At 31.6% G+C, this 16,368-nt stretch overlaps 2 non-coding genes across 2 annotated transcripts; both read right to left on the bottom strand.

The window, feature by feature from the left end:
* Window positions 1–467: 467 nt before the first annotated feature.
* Trnah-gug (transfer RNA histidin (anticodon GUG)) lies at window positions 468–539 on the bottom strand. Its single transcript has one exon. It is a non-coding gene; the product is annotated as a tRNA-His (tRNA).
* Window positions 540–8,565: 8,026 nt separating this feature from the next.
* On the bottom strand, window positions 8,566–8,637 carry Trnah-gug (transfer RNA histidin (anticodon GUG)). Its single transcript has one exon. It is a non-coding gene; the product is annotated as a tRNA-His (tRNA).
* Between the last annotated feature and the right edge of the window lie 7,731 nt (window positions 8,638–16,368).

Raw genomic sequence — 16,368 nt, 5'->3', positions numbered from 1 at the left:
AAGATCTTATCTTAATATTTTGAGGCGTATTACTAGATTTTGTATCACTGATATTGAATTATTCCATTTAATATGGTTCTTCATAGACCATTTCTTTCAACCGTTCTCTTATTTCGGAATTATTATTAGAGTAAAAAAAATCCGACTTCTGCAGTGACATTGTTTAGGTCATTAATTTCCACACTTTACTGTTGACAGATTACCAAAGAATACCCTTTGTGAATATTCCCAGCCACAAGCGGGCAGTTTGGTAGATGTAAGCTTGTCGGAGGGCTCTGTTCACATGATAGCCGCCGACATCCATGCCGGGATTCAATACCAACAGTGTTGAGTTATTCGTGATCAAATTATAAGAGCCGAATTGTCGTTTTAATCTAAATATCACTGTCACTTATAAACCTCAAATGAAATAAGAAAATGGAATAAAAAATGTTCAGCTGTGCCGAGACAGCGACTGTCACAACCAATGCCGTGACCAGGATTCGAACCTGGGTTGTCGCGGCCACAACGCGAAGTACTAACCACTATACGATCACGGCTATCACCGCTGAACTGATGAACTTTATATAGTATGGCATTAAGTAAGCATTAAAGTAATATGGTACTTAAACTTCTATACTTGTTGTTAAAGGTTGTTTTCTTAAAGCTTATGGAGTGTCATTTTGAATAACTATAGTTTTGTAGGCTGGATAAGCTGCTTGTTTCTTATGAAATACAACACACACAACAAAGAGTTGTTTATAAATACAATCAGTATGATACTTTATTTTTTTTAAGTCATGTAAGTAGACATTAAGTTCAGTGGTTCTTATTTCTACGACATCCTTTCCCCGTCATCACATTAAGTAAACCCCACAAAACATGAGCCATTCAATGAGCATGATCTGGATTGCGGGTAACTAATATCTGCACTCTAGTTAACACACTGTATATATGTTGTATCATAGTTTGGAGACCTTTCTGTTGAAAATGTGTCAGGGTTAAATCGTATACATATACATGCACAGTGCGTTAACTGGAGTGCGGCTATTAGTTACCCGCACTCCAGAGCATGCCCATTGATTGGCTCATTTTTGCTGGGGTTTACAAATTGTGACGGCAGAGAAAGGGAAAGCGACAGAAATATCATATTCAGATGTTCGTTCATTGGTTCATTTTTGCCGGGGTTTCATATTGTGACAACAGGGAACGTGTTTTTATGTTTGACTATGATACAAAAGAGAAAGAACACCAAAACACTCGGCAATCTGATTTTTACTCGGGAGCTACACCCCCTCGTACAAATCAGATAGCCTCGTGTTTCGGTGCTCTTTCTATTACTTAAACGATTTAACTATGACATATTTCAACAGAAAGGACCCCAATCTATAATAAAAGAACATGACTGTTTAGCTACAATTTAATTTTTAATTTAATTTTGCACCCGAATGACTAGTACATAATTTGATAAGTGGCTACTTATAAATTAATTGATTATATAACGAGACAGGTTGACAATGTTTTCACTAGCCTTGAGTTAAAGAGAACACATTCTTGGTTCTCTTCTATAAGAGTAGTAATGATTGCATGAGGACACACAGTCACGTTCCGTGATAATGCTGTATATCAATTAACATCATTCAATCCCCATAATTATACAATATTCCACTCTAAAGAGTACATATTTCACTTGACATTTATTCACATAAATCTCTTATAACAATTAAAGTGGCATACCTCCAGATTCATGCTAATTTTTATAAAATTTTTAAAAAAATGTATTCAAAAGTGAAATATTGTGAAGTAAGCAAAGAAAATAATTACTACATTAAAGCAGCATTTGCAATCCACGTAAATTACCGAACTAGGTAAAAATTAAGCAAACATATTAAAAATATTGTAACAAATACTGTAAAATGATAAAATTTTACCAAAATCAGTCCTTAATCCAAATAATTACTTGCATATTAAATCATTTTACTAATTTAATAGTTTTAGACGTGCCGAATTTGTCGTATTAATCTAACCATCACTGATACTAATGAACCAATAAAGATATAATAATAAACAATTAATAAAAATTATGTTCGGCTGTGTCGAGACCGCGACTGTCACAGTCATTGCCGTGACCAGGATTCGAACCTTGGTTGTTGCGGCCACAACGCGAAGTCACATCTTACAATCAAATGTGCAGACAGCCATTCAACCGTCGTACCAGTATATACATGTCGGCGCAGAAAACACACTTGACGGACCGTTAGTAATCATCTAATTTTAACATATCCCAACTGTTTTCGAGTAAAGCAATGTTATGGTTTCATAGTCAACATCCAAAGGAGCGTGCTAACAAATTTCTGGCCCTCTGCAAGCTTTAATTCACGTGAATTTTGACTGAAAATAACCATACTTTTTCTGATGAGATGCAGCATTTTTATAAGCTACAAAAACTTATTTTTTCTCATAATAATAAATCGTTTTATCATACGATTCGTAAACGTCAACATTTCGTTATTAAATATTCCAAACCATTCCTTCAAAAATACTTCTCTGTTTGTGTAATAGGGTATCTAAGTTTGAGTGTCGTCAGAATTTGAGAAACGCCATCAGCAGTTCGCCTCTTTTTAATGATAACAACGACATCCATTCATCAGTAAGAAAGAATAACGATGAAAGCCGTTCAAGGAAACAATCTTTAGCTCTTTTGAGCTACAGTAACTAGGAAAGAGTAAACTTGAAATTACATCCATTCATTCATCTGGTGTAAAAAGTTTAGTAAGTTAATATTCAAATATTTCAGGTAATAAGTACATGTATCAATGATTCTAAAGTTTAGTGTGGCAGGAAACACAATTCTAAATATTCCAAATTCCAATTCCGAATATCTCAAAATCTTTTACACAGGCAGATAACTAGTTGCCCAACATTATTCAAGCATAATAACAAATGCAGAAAGTTTGCAATGAAAAAACTTACATTGGTCCTCTTCATAAAGATGCAGGATACTCCAGAATATGCCCGATTCCTTAGAAATATCACTGACACACAGTGCAATTAATGGCATTTTCAGAAATGTCCAATTATCTGTCAGTCTTACTTTTATTTTTTTACAAAATGTCTGTGTTATTGTGTTATTAATAAATTTGACCAGGATCATAGTTCGACTATGTCCCCTGTCCCTTTATGATTAGTATTGTTTCGCCATAGTGGATCACTTTTCGGACGCTTAGAATTCATACCGTCTTTCTGAGACGTCCGTGACCGATTGGATAAGGCAGATGACTTCAAACCTTTTGTCTTTCACCGCTGTGAATTCAAACCTCGCCAGGGCCTTTTGATTCTTTCATGTAAGGAGGGTATTCCGCTAGCTTACTGCACGTCGGTAGTTCTACAGAGGTCCCTGTTCATCATAACAAAAATATTATAAAAAAATATATTCAGAATATACAAGAACAATAATTTTAATGCATGTAGGCTTTGTTTCCATTTTATCATTTTTTATATAAAAGATCATGACCTGCTTACTTCAAATTTTGGTGAAATGGATCTTAAATGCTTATATTTCGCTGAATAACAAACTTAGCCCTTATTCTGCGTCCGAAGAGTTGATGTTGGTTAATAACTAACGAAAACTACACAATTATCGTTCAATTTTGGAAATGTCCATTATGTAAGGCATCACAGGGTCGTGTGATATATTACGTATGATGACTGTAGCTGTGTCTTCCTATTTTTAGATCAGCGTAACTTAACTTTGCTTGATAATATCTGTTATTTTCACGAACCACTCATGTGAAGCACTTTTAGCCAATAAATGAAGGAAGTGCTGTCATATTGCAAAGGGATTTGAATGTAAATATACAAATGTACTCATTCTAGAATTAGTTTGATAATTTAGGTGAAGACAATTTGCCACAGATATGCAATATTTTAAGTAAGTACAGCATCAACAGCTCAATATTCAGTTGTGATGAGATATGTACAGAATTATATAAAACTATAGCAGTTGGTAACAAAGTAAGATATTGTAAGGTATTTGACAACAGGCAACATTATATTATTTTAAAGAAACTGTAATCTTTTTGTCTACATATGACAAATAAGGTAGGGAATAACACTTTATCTTTAACGATAAAGGAAACAAGAACTTTCACGTATTTTCAAATTTGTTACATTGCCAGTAAATCCACCTTATAAGTGTCATATTATAAGATAAGAGTTATCAACAATATAATAAGTTCAATGGGGAAGACCTTGAAAGTAAATTGTTAAGTAACTGGTCACGGCAGAAACTGTGACATTCATCGTGTCTAAACAGTTGCAAAATACAGTTTGGTTGGTTCACTGTTCAAATGATTGTTCACTGTTGATTTTCTACTACTTTATCAACGATGGATATACACGTTTATAACAAAACACGATTCAACATCACTTCTATTTTAATATAATTCCTCAACATAACAGAACGAACTAAAATAGCATTTACAGGGAAAAGAAAACATTGGCATCTTTTAAATAAAATTAACCCACTCGGGTAATTTCAAACTTTAATCTTGCCTTTAGACCAAATTAACAGATTAAGATTTTGTTTGCCTTTTCACGTTTTGTCTGTTCAGAAACTAGTAGGAGTAAATTTCATTATAGTATAATCAGAAGCGTGCCCTTTGCTCTGTATCTAGGGTACATGTATGACAATTGACACCAGCTCCTTCCTTGAAACAGTAGCCATTTAGACTGAATGAAATACTTTAATTGTATCTATTTTTGTGAATAAAGGAATGTAGTTGTTGCACTTTTGTATTAAATTTGTATAAATTTGACTTTTGTTTTGTACGAACAATATAAACAAATTTGTTAGGCTATAACAAATCGACTGTCTATGATTCAAAGTTCATTTAGATTTTTTAAGAAAAATTACAAATACATGTACTTAGAAAAGTACCCCCGCTTATATGTTATATGGGGGATTGGGGCGTTTCCCAATGCAAATGAATATTAGTGCGAAAATAATTCGGTATCGGAATATTTTAATGTCAAATGATTCTAATAATATTCAAATATTATTTACAAAAAAAGAAATGATTCAAAGCGATTAGTCATACAGATGGCTTGATTCAGTTTAAATAATACTGGTTTTTCCTATCTATTCTTGAATCAAGAAGATATCACCATAAAAACATACACTTACTAATAAAGCAAAAGCTGGAAGATCAATTTGTAGCCTATTGGAATGAAACATTTCAAGCCTCAAACAAAGGAAAACTATATTATCTGTTTAAACAAGAACATAAGTGAGACATTACCGAGAAACTTGTACACACAGTTTTTTAAATATCGTACAGCTAATCACAGACTTAGTTAGAAATTCTAAAATGTAACAATACCCCATACAACGAGCGTATCTGCGAAGAGTGTCGAACACTTGAAGAAGAATTCCACGCAATTATTGCCTGTAAACGTTTTACTGTCATACTTAAATATTTAAGTAAGTTTGTATAATATATTTTGAAACAATAGGTTGCTTTTTTATAAAGAAAATAATATGTTGCAATCACAACTCGCCAGATATACTTAACTCTGACAGATCAACGCTAGCAACTTAATTCACATATTTATTAATGAAATTCCTAGACTGACATGATTACAACAAAGTAATCGTGCAACACAAAATAAATTAAAAGCGAGTAAAAGTTCATTGACCAGAATGAACAGGCCCTACACTTGATTCCATTTAAAGTTTGAATTATCAAAAAAAAGCATGAACAAAATCTTTATAGGACATATTGGACATATTTGATATCAGTTTTATCAGATAACAAAAAATTGTCACGTGGTAAAGGTACCGTGATTATTATTTCAACAAGGTGTCATCAAGCAGCATACTAAACATTGTTTATCAGTTCAGTGGTCATAGCCGTGATCGTATAGTGGTTAGTACTTGGCCGCGATAACCCAGGTTCGAATCCTGGTCACGGCATTGATTGTGACAGTCTCTGTCTCGGCACAGCTGAACATATTTCTTTCTTACTTTCAACCTATTTATTCTTTTATATGTGAACTTCATTTGTAACTGTTATGAACAAATGTGCATTGATACGGCACTTCGGCACATCTAAAATTACTCAATCACGATCATCTCACAGCACTGTGGGCGTAGGCTTCATTCAAGTGGAAAAAAACAAAACAAAAAAAAACACTTTCCAAATACCTGATGAAAACTTGACAGTATTACCCAATTACCCGCTTTCACAAGGTGGCTTTTGGGTTACTTTGTTTCCAGTAAAATGGAGATGTTGTCATTTGACCTAGTATCGATGTCACTTCAAAATCAAAATAGGTTGTCACTGGACTACGAAAATATTATTCTAAGGCCATAGATTGTTTTAAAAGAAGGTTTCAGAAGATCACTGACTTATTGGTTGCCTGTCATTGTAATTAATATTTATTGTAATGAAACACCATATGTACCTGCGGTACATACATTTTTCCCTTCCTAACCGTTGTATCACATTTGTTGTTGACGGTGGGAACTTTATTCTGTGTGCGATTGTAAGGTCATATTATTATTGCGCTGAGAAAATATTCTCGTATTTAATTAAGTTAGTAAATAAATGTTGATGCTGTTTGTTGTAAGGAAATGAAATCTAGTCTTACGGGGATAAAGGGATTGCCGATAATTGTAAAGATTTTTTGTATAATATTTTCTCATGATATTTTGCGTATAATGTATTTTAGGATCAGTATTAAGTAAACTCTTTTCAAGATGTAATGAATTGGTGACGGACGTTGAGCATCTGTTTTATGGCCGTGTATCAAATTTCGTGTTTTTCAAACAAAGCTGGGTCTATGTCCTTCCAGATTTTTTCAACAAGGCCATCTCTCAAATTCGAAAACGATTTCCATGTTCTAACCTATAATTTATATTAAACACGTCATCATTTTGTGACTTATATCACAAGTAGTCTATAAATCTGCACTTCCATGTAAGAGTAACATACCTTATTACCTTTTTCACATTTTGCAGTACATATGTGACAGATTATAAAGACATTAACCTATGTTTTGACTATAAGAATCACATTTTATGCCGTGTCATGTCGTATACAATTGCAATGTCTTTTATTTGATTGTGATATTGTATTCATTTCTCAAAGCTGTCGATAACCTAAAAGTTTGCTATTACTCTTCCCTCAATTGGAAAAAAATGAAACATTAATCGTCAAATCGAATAATTTGGTATTCTTTAATTCCCCTGAAAGCTTTTTTTCAAAATCAGAATATATGTTTCACGGTTGTTTCCGTATTTAAACGTAATAATTGCAGCGTCAATAAAGAGTTACGTGGGAATTAGAGCGTTTGTCCCTTTTAAACATTCATCACCAAGCAGAAGATTTTAAAAACAATTATTACATTTTTTAAAAAGATCTTTTTAAACTGTTTAATTTCACCTGGGAATAACAATAACCACCTTGTTAATATATTTACTGTGCATGAGAATTGTTCATGTTTATACAAAATAACTTGAGCTACTATATATCAAACATAAATGATTTTCTTGGCTTGTTGCACTTTACCATGATCCCTTATATACAGACTCAATCAAACCCAGTCTGCAATTTTCATGCAATCTTACTGTTTTTTATGCTTTCAAGGAATCACTTTTCCCAGATATTGAAAGTTCATATTTGGTTGATGATAAATATTTAAGCTTTTGTAAATGTGATAGAAAGATTATCAAAGATCATAAATAAAGAACAGCGTAACAATATTTTACAACAACGTTTTTAAGACAAACTACAATATAGTTTACTAATTGGCATTACCAACTGTGAATCTAGATAAGATTGGTCCCACAACAATTAACAAAACCAGTTTCTTTTGTATTGAAACATGTTTCTTTAAAAGGTTTTGTAAGTTTATTCACAACTGCTATCAAAATATTTTGACGTTGCAATAAAAATGTTGTCTCGAAATTGAATTGCTTTAATTTATTGTGTAAGTTAATTGCTCTTTTTAACATATTTGTTCATGCATTCCTGTATTCAGTTTTGATTAAATAATTAATTAATAGTTTAATTGTAATACATAATTTTGTGTTAGTCAAATATAAAGTGAGAAATAAAATAATTGGTATATATTTTTTATTAAAATCTAATTTCAACTGTTAGGTGACAGTAATAACGAATGTTTTTATTCAATTTTATTCAAATGACACAATCAATAAAGATCTTTAAAAAACCTTTTCCTACAAGGTATGACTATTAATATTTTGTACTAAAACACCAGAACAAAAAACAAATGGTAAACATATTATTGTAATACACCTGACATGCTTGGTTTGCATTTTAGTAAAATACTGTGCCTTTCGATCTGTTGTAATTATTTAGAAAACAATGTCATATTTTAAAGTGGTAATAAATTAAATCGTATTCGTCTAGAAAGTGATATACTAGAAAAAAACGGCATCAACAGGTTTTGTTTAAATCATATTTATATATTTAAATATAAGCCGCCAATAAAATCTAAAGAAATGAATAAATTGAAAGAAAAAATGTTCAGCTGTGCCGAGACAGCGACTGTCACAGTCAATGCCGTGACCAGGATTCGAACCTGGGTTGTCGCGGCCACAACGCGAAGTACTAACCACTATACGATCACGGCTATCACGGCTGAACTGTTAATCATTCTTAAACATGGCATTAAAATGTGTTGCTACTTTATGTCACTTGAAGTACTTAACTTGTTGGCAAGGAAGTTTGCTTATGGAGTGCCATTAAATAATCACGGTGACTATACCACGTGACCTTTTTTTATATGCGAGGGGAAGAAAACCGATACAATAGACGGTAAAGTTAACATTTTCTTTCTTAACTTTTATAATGGCCAAAAGTGGACATGTAAACCCCGACTTGCCTTTTTGATATTTGGTTTGCTTTTTTCAATCATGGACAGTCGATTTTTTACAGCTGAAGATAATAAACATCATTCTTCATTTGTTTATATTAATCGTATAAAATAATTCAGTTGAAAAGTGCAACAACATTTTTAATCACTAAAAAGGCGGATGTTTCAAAATTCAAAATTGTACCAGTTCATGTTAAATGTTGAATTCTGCTTAAGCCGATGCTAGGGGCGTGGACGGTAGTTTGCACTTGACATTTCCGTCCATGAACAGACTCAATCAAACTGAGCCTGCAACATTTTCAATTTTCCTGTGTTTGGCTTTCTTTTGGGATTCTTATTTACTCAATTATAATTACTACAGATTCATGAAAGGAGCTAGTGTCAATTATCATAGCCTAGATTCAGAGCAAATGGCACATTTCTGATTATACTCCAATGAATTTTGCTCCTACCAATTTCTGAATAGAACAAAAGTGAAAAACAAACCAAATCTTAGTATGTTAATTGGTCTTAAGGCAAGATTAAAGTTTGAAATTACTTTGGTTAATTATATTAAAGATATGCCAATGTTTTCTTTATCTATCAATGGTATTTTACTTCTTTCTGTTATGTTGAGGAATAATTACAGTTTTAATAGAAGTGATGTTGAGTCTCGTTTATAGATTATAGCTGTGAATTTCCATCGTTGATAATGCAATAGAAATACACCAGTTTGTGAACCAACAAAAATGTATTGTTTAACTGTGTAGACACTGTGATTGTCACATTTAATGCCGTGACCAGTATATCACCATAAATACAAACAAGGTCATTGCCATTGAACTTACGATATTGTTGATAACTCTTATCTTTATTATATGACACTTATAAGGTGATTTTACTGACTATGTAAATAAACATAGTCTGTTCTCCAAGCGCGCTCATAAGGAGACAACTTTGCGCAAAAAACTCGAGCGCTTTAATCCATCAGAAAAGCACATCCGGGTTATTAATAATACTCATACAACGTTAATAACATATCTATTCGTGTGAACAGATTAAAAACGATTTGATAAAAACTTCAGTAAATGTCAAGAATAGTGAACGTTTTGAAAAAATGAGGCAGCTGTAAAACTTTGCCACATACGTTGATATTTTTACTGAGGGTGCCAGTGATGTAACACTTTCAAATAAACTAAAAAAGAAAATGTTCAGCTGTGCTGTGACAGCAACTGTCACAGTCAATGTCCTAACAAGGATTGAAACCTGTGTTGTCTCAGCCACATCGCGAAGTAATAACGTTAACCACTATACGATAACCGTTATCTTTGCTGAACGGTTACAGAAAGATTAATATGGCAATAAAAATCCTTCCATTGATGTTGTAAAATTGCCTGCCTAACTCTTGAATATGTAAAGAAAATGTATTGTTTATACAAAATTAAAGATTCTGTATGTTTTGTAATTAAGATTGCATACCACTCTTCATTAAATTATATATGTATGAAATTATGCAAATTTGTCAATTTTCAAATATGGAAGAATATGTAAAATATGTATTGCAAATATTTGTACATATTTAAGGTAATCATTAAATTATATGCATTCATTTCTTATTGGAAAAATTGACTTAGAATTTATAGAAAACTAAATTCTAATTACCTCCCTTTATTTACATGAAATATTAAATTCGGTAATATCTTTATAAATAATGTTTTTTGAAACTTACAATATCGATAAATCTTAATTTGAGCAACATAATTTGTATATAAAACCATAAAAATAATGTGTTACAGGATCTTTAACTTTGTAAGCTAAAATACTCTGATAGTAATATAAAACATAACAGCTGATCCGTGAAGGAAAAACAATTACATATCACTATAAGTAAGTCATTTTTTCTGAGGATAGATACAATAAATATCAAATTTGACGGAGTAAAGAATTACACATATTTAATTAAGGTGATTATATATATATTCAGTTTATATGAATTTATGAAGGCAATGTATCCAGGTGATCTCTTTTGTAACGTAAGGAAAAAAGAGAGAAAATATACAGCTATCCTAATAATCATAGACAGTCGGTTGTATACAGTAGAGCTTGGCATGGATTTGTGCATAATTTGCTTCTATAAAGCTTTACATGTAGATTAATAGAACAATATCAGTCTGTTTCTCTTCTTTTCGTTTCAAGTTTAGCATTTGATTTTTATGCAATTACAAAAGTGTAATACTAGTCACACAAAAAGATGCAATTAATTGGTTTTATTTTATTTTTAAATTACATATTTACTAGATTTGATTCTAGAAAAGAGTCGGTGTAAAATAGCGTAGCACAAGGAAATGGCATGTTTTCGATAATACTTTTATTAGAGCATAGTTATTAATCTGTCGCTTCTTGTTTCTAAATAATCAATAGATAAAAAAGCAAGCCAAATCGGTTCTAGAGGCAAAATTCAAATTTGAAAAGTGAAAGTACTTGTTTCCTTTATCGTCAAAGATAAAATGCTATTCCCTACCCTTTTTGGCATATGTAGACGAAATGATTACAGTTTTTTACAGAGTCCCGTTACAATAATCTAAGAGTGTTCCACTATCTTATCTTTAGTTTTGTATCATTCTATACATATCTCATTTCAACAAAAGAGCGAGCTGTTGATGCTTTACGCACATTTACCATTGAATATCTGTGACAATTTGTTTTCATCCAAACTATCGAACTAGATTAAGAATGAGTACACTTGTACATATACATTGTAATCCCTATGCTATATGACAGCACTTCCTTCTTCATTAATTGGCTAAGAGTACTTCAAAGGTATGATTCATACAAACTGTAACGCTTAATAACAGATATTATCAAGCAAAGATAAATTACAATGATCTTACAGTAAGAAGACACTGCTACAGAAATATAGTCATTAATCTTCATACCTTATGCAGCACACGACCGACTCTTTGATACCCAACATAATGAACATTTCCAGAAATGAGCGATAATTGTGTTGTTTCGGTTAGTTATTAAATGAAGGTGAATTAAAAACCAATACAAACATTAATTCTTCGGACGCAGAATAAGGGCTAAGTTATATAGCAAAAAGAAAAGATAAGCATTTAAGATCCAGTTCAGAGAAATAGGAAGTTAGAAGGTCACGATCTTTTATTATAAGATATTAAATGGAAACAAAACCTATACGTATTGAAATTATTGTTCTGTATATTCTAAATATATTTCTTATGATAATATCTTTTTGCAAAGGACTCGTAAAATTTCTTTTAGGGAGAAAGGACATATAAGTAACAACGACACTTAAATGCTTTATAACAGCTTTAAAGTTTTACTGCCAGACTTCAGGTGCGTCATTTCATAAACGAACAAGGACCCATGTAGAACCACCGAAGCTAGCCGGATACCTTTCTTACATGAAAGAATCAAAAGGCCTTTGCGGGATTATAATTCACAGCGGCGGTGAGATACAAGTTGTTTGAAGTCAAATTCCTTAACCAATCGGTCACGGACACCTCAGAAAGACTGTATGAATTCTAAGCGTTCGTATAGTGATCCACTATGACGTAACAATACTAATCATAAAGGGGCAGAGACATGTTCGAACTATGGTCCTGGTCAAAATTTTTAATAACACAGACAGTTGTTTTAAAGGTACTGAAAACTTTTGATATTTCTCTGTCATTGCATTTTTTTCTTTTGCGTGTAGAAAATTATTAGTATTTTTGGGATATTACCCGAAACAATACATTTTGGTAGTATTGAATACATTTGTGACTCTCCGAATGCACGTTAAAAAGTTGAAAATCAAGCATTGACAGTTGGCGCCAAACAAGAAGAAACATTATGAAATCAGAGAAATTTTATGAAAAATTTAAACGTATGGCTAAGAGATAATTGGACTTTTTAAAAATCAGCCAATAATTGCACTGTGTGTTAGTGATATTTCTAAGGAATCGGGCATATTCTGGAGTATTCTGTACCTTCATGAAGATGGCCTATGTTAGTTTTTTCGTTGCAAACAACATTTTTCTTCAATGTATGTTATATATACTTAAATACTGCTGTGCAACTAGTTATCGGCCTGTGTTATAGACTTTTTAAATATTTAAAATTCTGTTTCCTGCCATAATAAACTTTACAATTGATCAGTTTAGGCCCCCTGCACTGTCACGTAAAAATCAAAACAACAACAACAACAACAATTCCTTTTACAGGATTGTCTTGTAAATAATTAAAAGTGCACCAATGAAGTGTATAACAACAAATATATAGACCTAAATAACTAGTGATATCTAATGTATTTGACATGACTACTATTTATATCATGATCTTTGTAGATATTAATCAGCAAGGTGAAGTCTTAGAAATTACTTAAGTATTCAAAATGTTCCTACGGACATGTCAGTTTACAAAATCATAAGTTTTTTTTTTATCTTTATGACATTCAAAAAAGCTTCCTGTCGTGGACACAACTGATCCTTTCTCTGGTCTGGACCCCAAGGTAAGTCTAGTATCATCTGAATTTACATATGCATTTTTAATACTTTTCCAGGATCGCATGTTTAAATTCATAACATATCAGAAGTATGTCTTCCATTATTACTCTATAAATCAGATTGATTAAAAGTTATCACCACTGCATTATTACCTAAATTATCGTAGGCGTGAATTATGTGGACGCATTTAGGTCTCAATACTATTCAATATTATTTCCTCATGAAAACATTAACAACAACAAAAAATATATTATACAATTAAGCTTAATAATTACTGTTATTTTCTTTATTTTGCGTTTTCAAATGGTAGGATGGCACACTCTTAAAAATTATCTGCCTGTGTAAAATATATATGTATCTTATTTCAATTTTTATTTCGTTAAATAATTGGCATACTATGAATTGTGTAATAACTTTATAAACATGATACTATCATTTGAAGAATAACATACGAAAAGCATAAGCAAGTATAAATCAATGTGGTGCTAAGGTTTAGGTGGGATGTTTTTGCTTAATCATTCAAAATGTTTCAATTTTATTCAGGTGCACTTTTCGAGACGCCATTGAAGACCCCGTGGTTCGTGTTTCTTTGGGCACAATCATTAATTAGTTCTCATCAAAATGACTTTTAGTTCGTCAAACCGGCCCTCTGTTGTAAAATACACCCCATGCAGCAAAAGTCTCTTTCGAGCTACATTCAACGATGTTTGAAATCATTTTATATACTATGATAAACAAACGAATTAATCGCCGATAATAATTGTGTTTGTTAACCGTGTTGCAATTGTGGCAGGGTCCAATGCAAGTGCTGGATTTTGTTGTAATGGCGTAATAATAATAGATGAAGAATCATTGACAATTATACTAATTACCTGAACTATTTGAATATTAACTTATTACACCAGAGGAATGAATGGATGCAATTTTCAATTTTTTCTTAACATCGTCATTAGACTACAAAAATAATCTTCTACGGTCATGTTTTAAAAGAAGGCTTCATCAGATCAAACACTTACCGGTGACCGAATAGTTTTCTGCTATATTGTAATTAATTGATTGTAATTGAACACTATATTTACCTGTTGTACAGTGGTAAATGTTTTTTCTCCAAATATAAGTTGAAAGCCTCTTATATTAAGGCACATTCATTTCTCCTTATCACATTTGTTGTTGACTGTGGGAACTTTATTTTGTGTGAGATGTTAAGGTCAAATTATTATTGTGATGAGAAAATAAGCTCGTATTTAATCAAGTTAGTAAAAAATAGTGATTGCTGTTTGTTGTAAGGAAATGAAATCTTGTCTCACGGGGATAAAAGGATTGCCGATAATTGCACAGATTTTTTGTATAATCTTTTCTCATGATAAATGTTTTTCGTATAATGTATTTTAGACGCGGTATTAAGTAAACTCATTTCAAGATGGAATTAATAAATAAATAAAAGTTATAAATGAGCCCAAAAACGTTATAGATTTTAAAAGTAATGCATTTGTTAGAATTAAAGTTTGCTAACTTAACGAACACGACAAGAAGCAAAATCAGAATTAACTACAGTCTCATATATTATAGTAATGCTGATATTTCTTTTCTATGCATTCATTTCCTAAATTATCAATCTTTAAAGTATCGCCAAAATAAGAATTTGTTTTTTGAAGCTCAATAAATGAAAATAAATGTCACTTTTTATTACACATTTCACATTTTCTTTCATTTCCTTGACGTGTATTTTTTCTATATCTTCCCATTAATTAGCAGATATTCTTAGTTTAGTAAGAACACATCTGCCAGTGTAAAGATTTAAATACGGAGCATAGCAAAAATCAGATTTTAAATATTTGTAGAAAATAGACAAAGCACAATTAGAATAAACATCTACTTGCCAATAATGGTTAAACAATGCTTCTCTAGAGTTTTGGTTAATGCCTCTGGCAGTCAACTGTGTTGGGTCTTACCCAAGGCGTACCATTAATAACTTGGACATAAAATATTACATAAAGTACACCCATTGCTATATGTCTTGATTTTAATTCCTTTAAAAGTCATGTCTTAAAGTAATTTTAATGAGTTAATAATGTTTTAATAAATTGGGTTTTTTTGAATTTGCAGGGTAAATAATTTTATTTTTAACGTTTCTTAAAACACCTATTATAGGATTTTTCTTTATGGCAATGATTGATGTGGGAATATGAATGAATATTTCAATCTGGAAAAATAAAGGAAACAATATCCGTTTTGCTAAACAGAATTGTTTACGCTTTATTGGAGAAATATATATTCAAATCTAGCAGCAGATTAGATAATTACTGAAACTACAGTTAATTAATATCAAAAGTAAATAAATCAACTTATTATCGGTTCAAATAGCAAGATTTAAGCATATACTCGTATATATGTCAGAAAGCGCTTATTTAAGTCAACCACATATAAAATAGTAAATACAATCGTAAATAAAGAAGATTTATGTCATTAATTTGATATATAAATAATGACAAAAACTTAATGATTCATTAAAAATTGTTAAACATTTTTATGAATGTTTATATAACTAGTAATATATCAAAATTATAACGTTACCCGCGATTTTACCAGGTAAAATACCCAAAGAAAGTATGCGCATGAGGCAGATAAATATCTCTAGTTTTGGCGTGCTTCGGTTACCCCTAAACAAGGTTGCCACGGAAACGATCACACGAGTGCCGGTAACAATTTCATGTTTATATCGTAATCAAGGTAAGCAATTATAACCAAGGGTGCTCACAATATAAACAAAATGTTTGAAAAAAATAGAATAAACAAGAAATATCGGTTCTCTACGGATTTTCCAAACAAGCCTCATATGTAAAAACCATGACTGTCTGGAAAGTCGCCATACTATGTTGGTGTGTTGTAAAACACCCCCACCAAAAAATAGACCCTAAAAGACCCTGCAAGAGAAACCAAACAAACAAAGCATTTACCAAAGTTGATATACGATAAGATTTAGTGTTATTATAAATAAGGA

Source organism: Ruditapes philippinarum, unplaced genomic scaffold (genome assembly GCF_026571515.1).
Source record: "Ruditapes philippinarum isolate M1 unplaced genomic scaffold, ASM2657151v2 ctg8833_1_1_1_1, whole genome shotgun sequence".
Taxonomy (NCBI): domain Eukaryota; kingdom Metazoa; phylum Mollusca; class Bivalvia; order Venerida; family Veneridae; genus Ruditapes; species Ruditapes philippinarum.
Note: the sequence above shows the minus strand (reverse complement) of the source record. Positions and strands in the feature narration are given on the sequence as shown.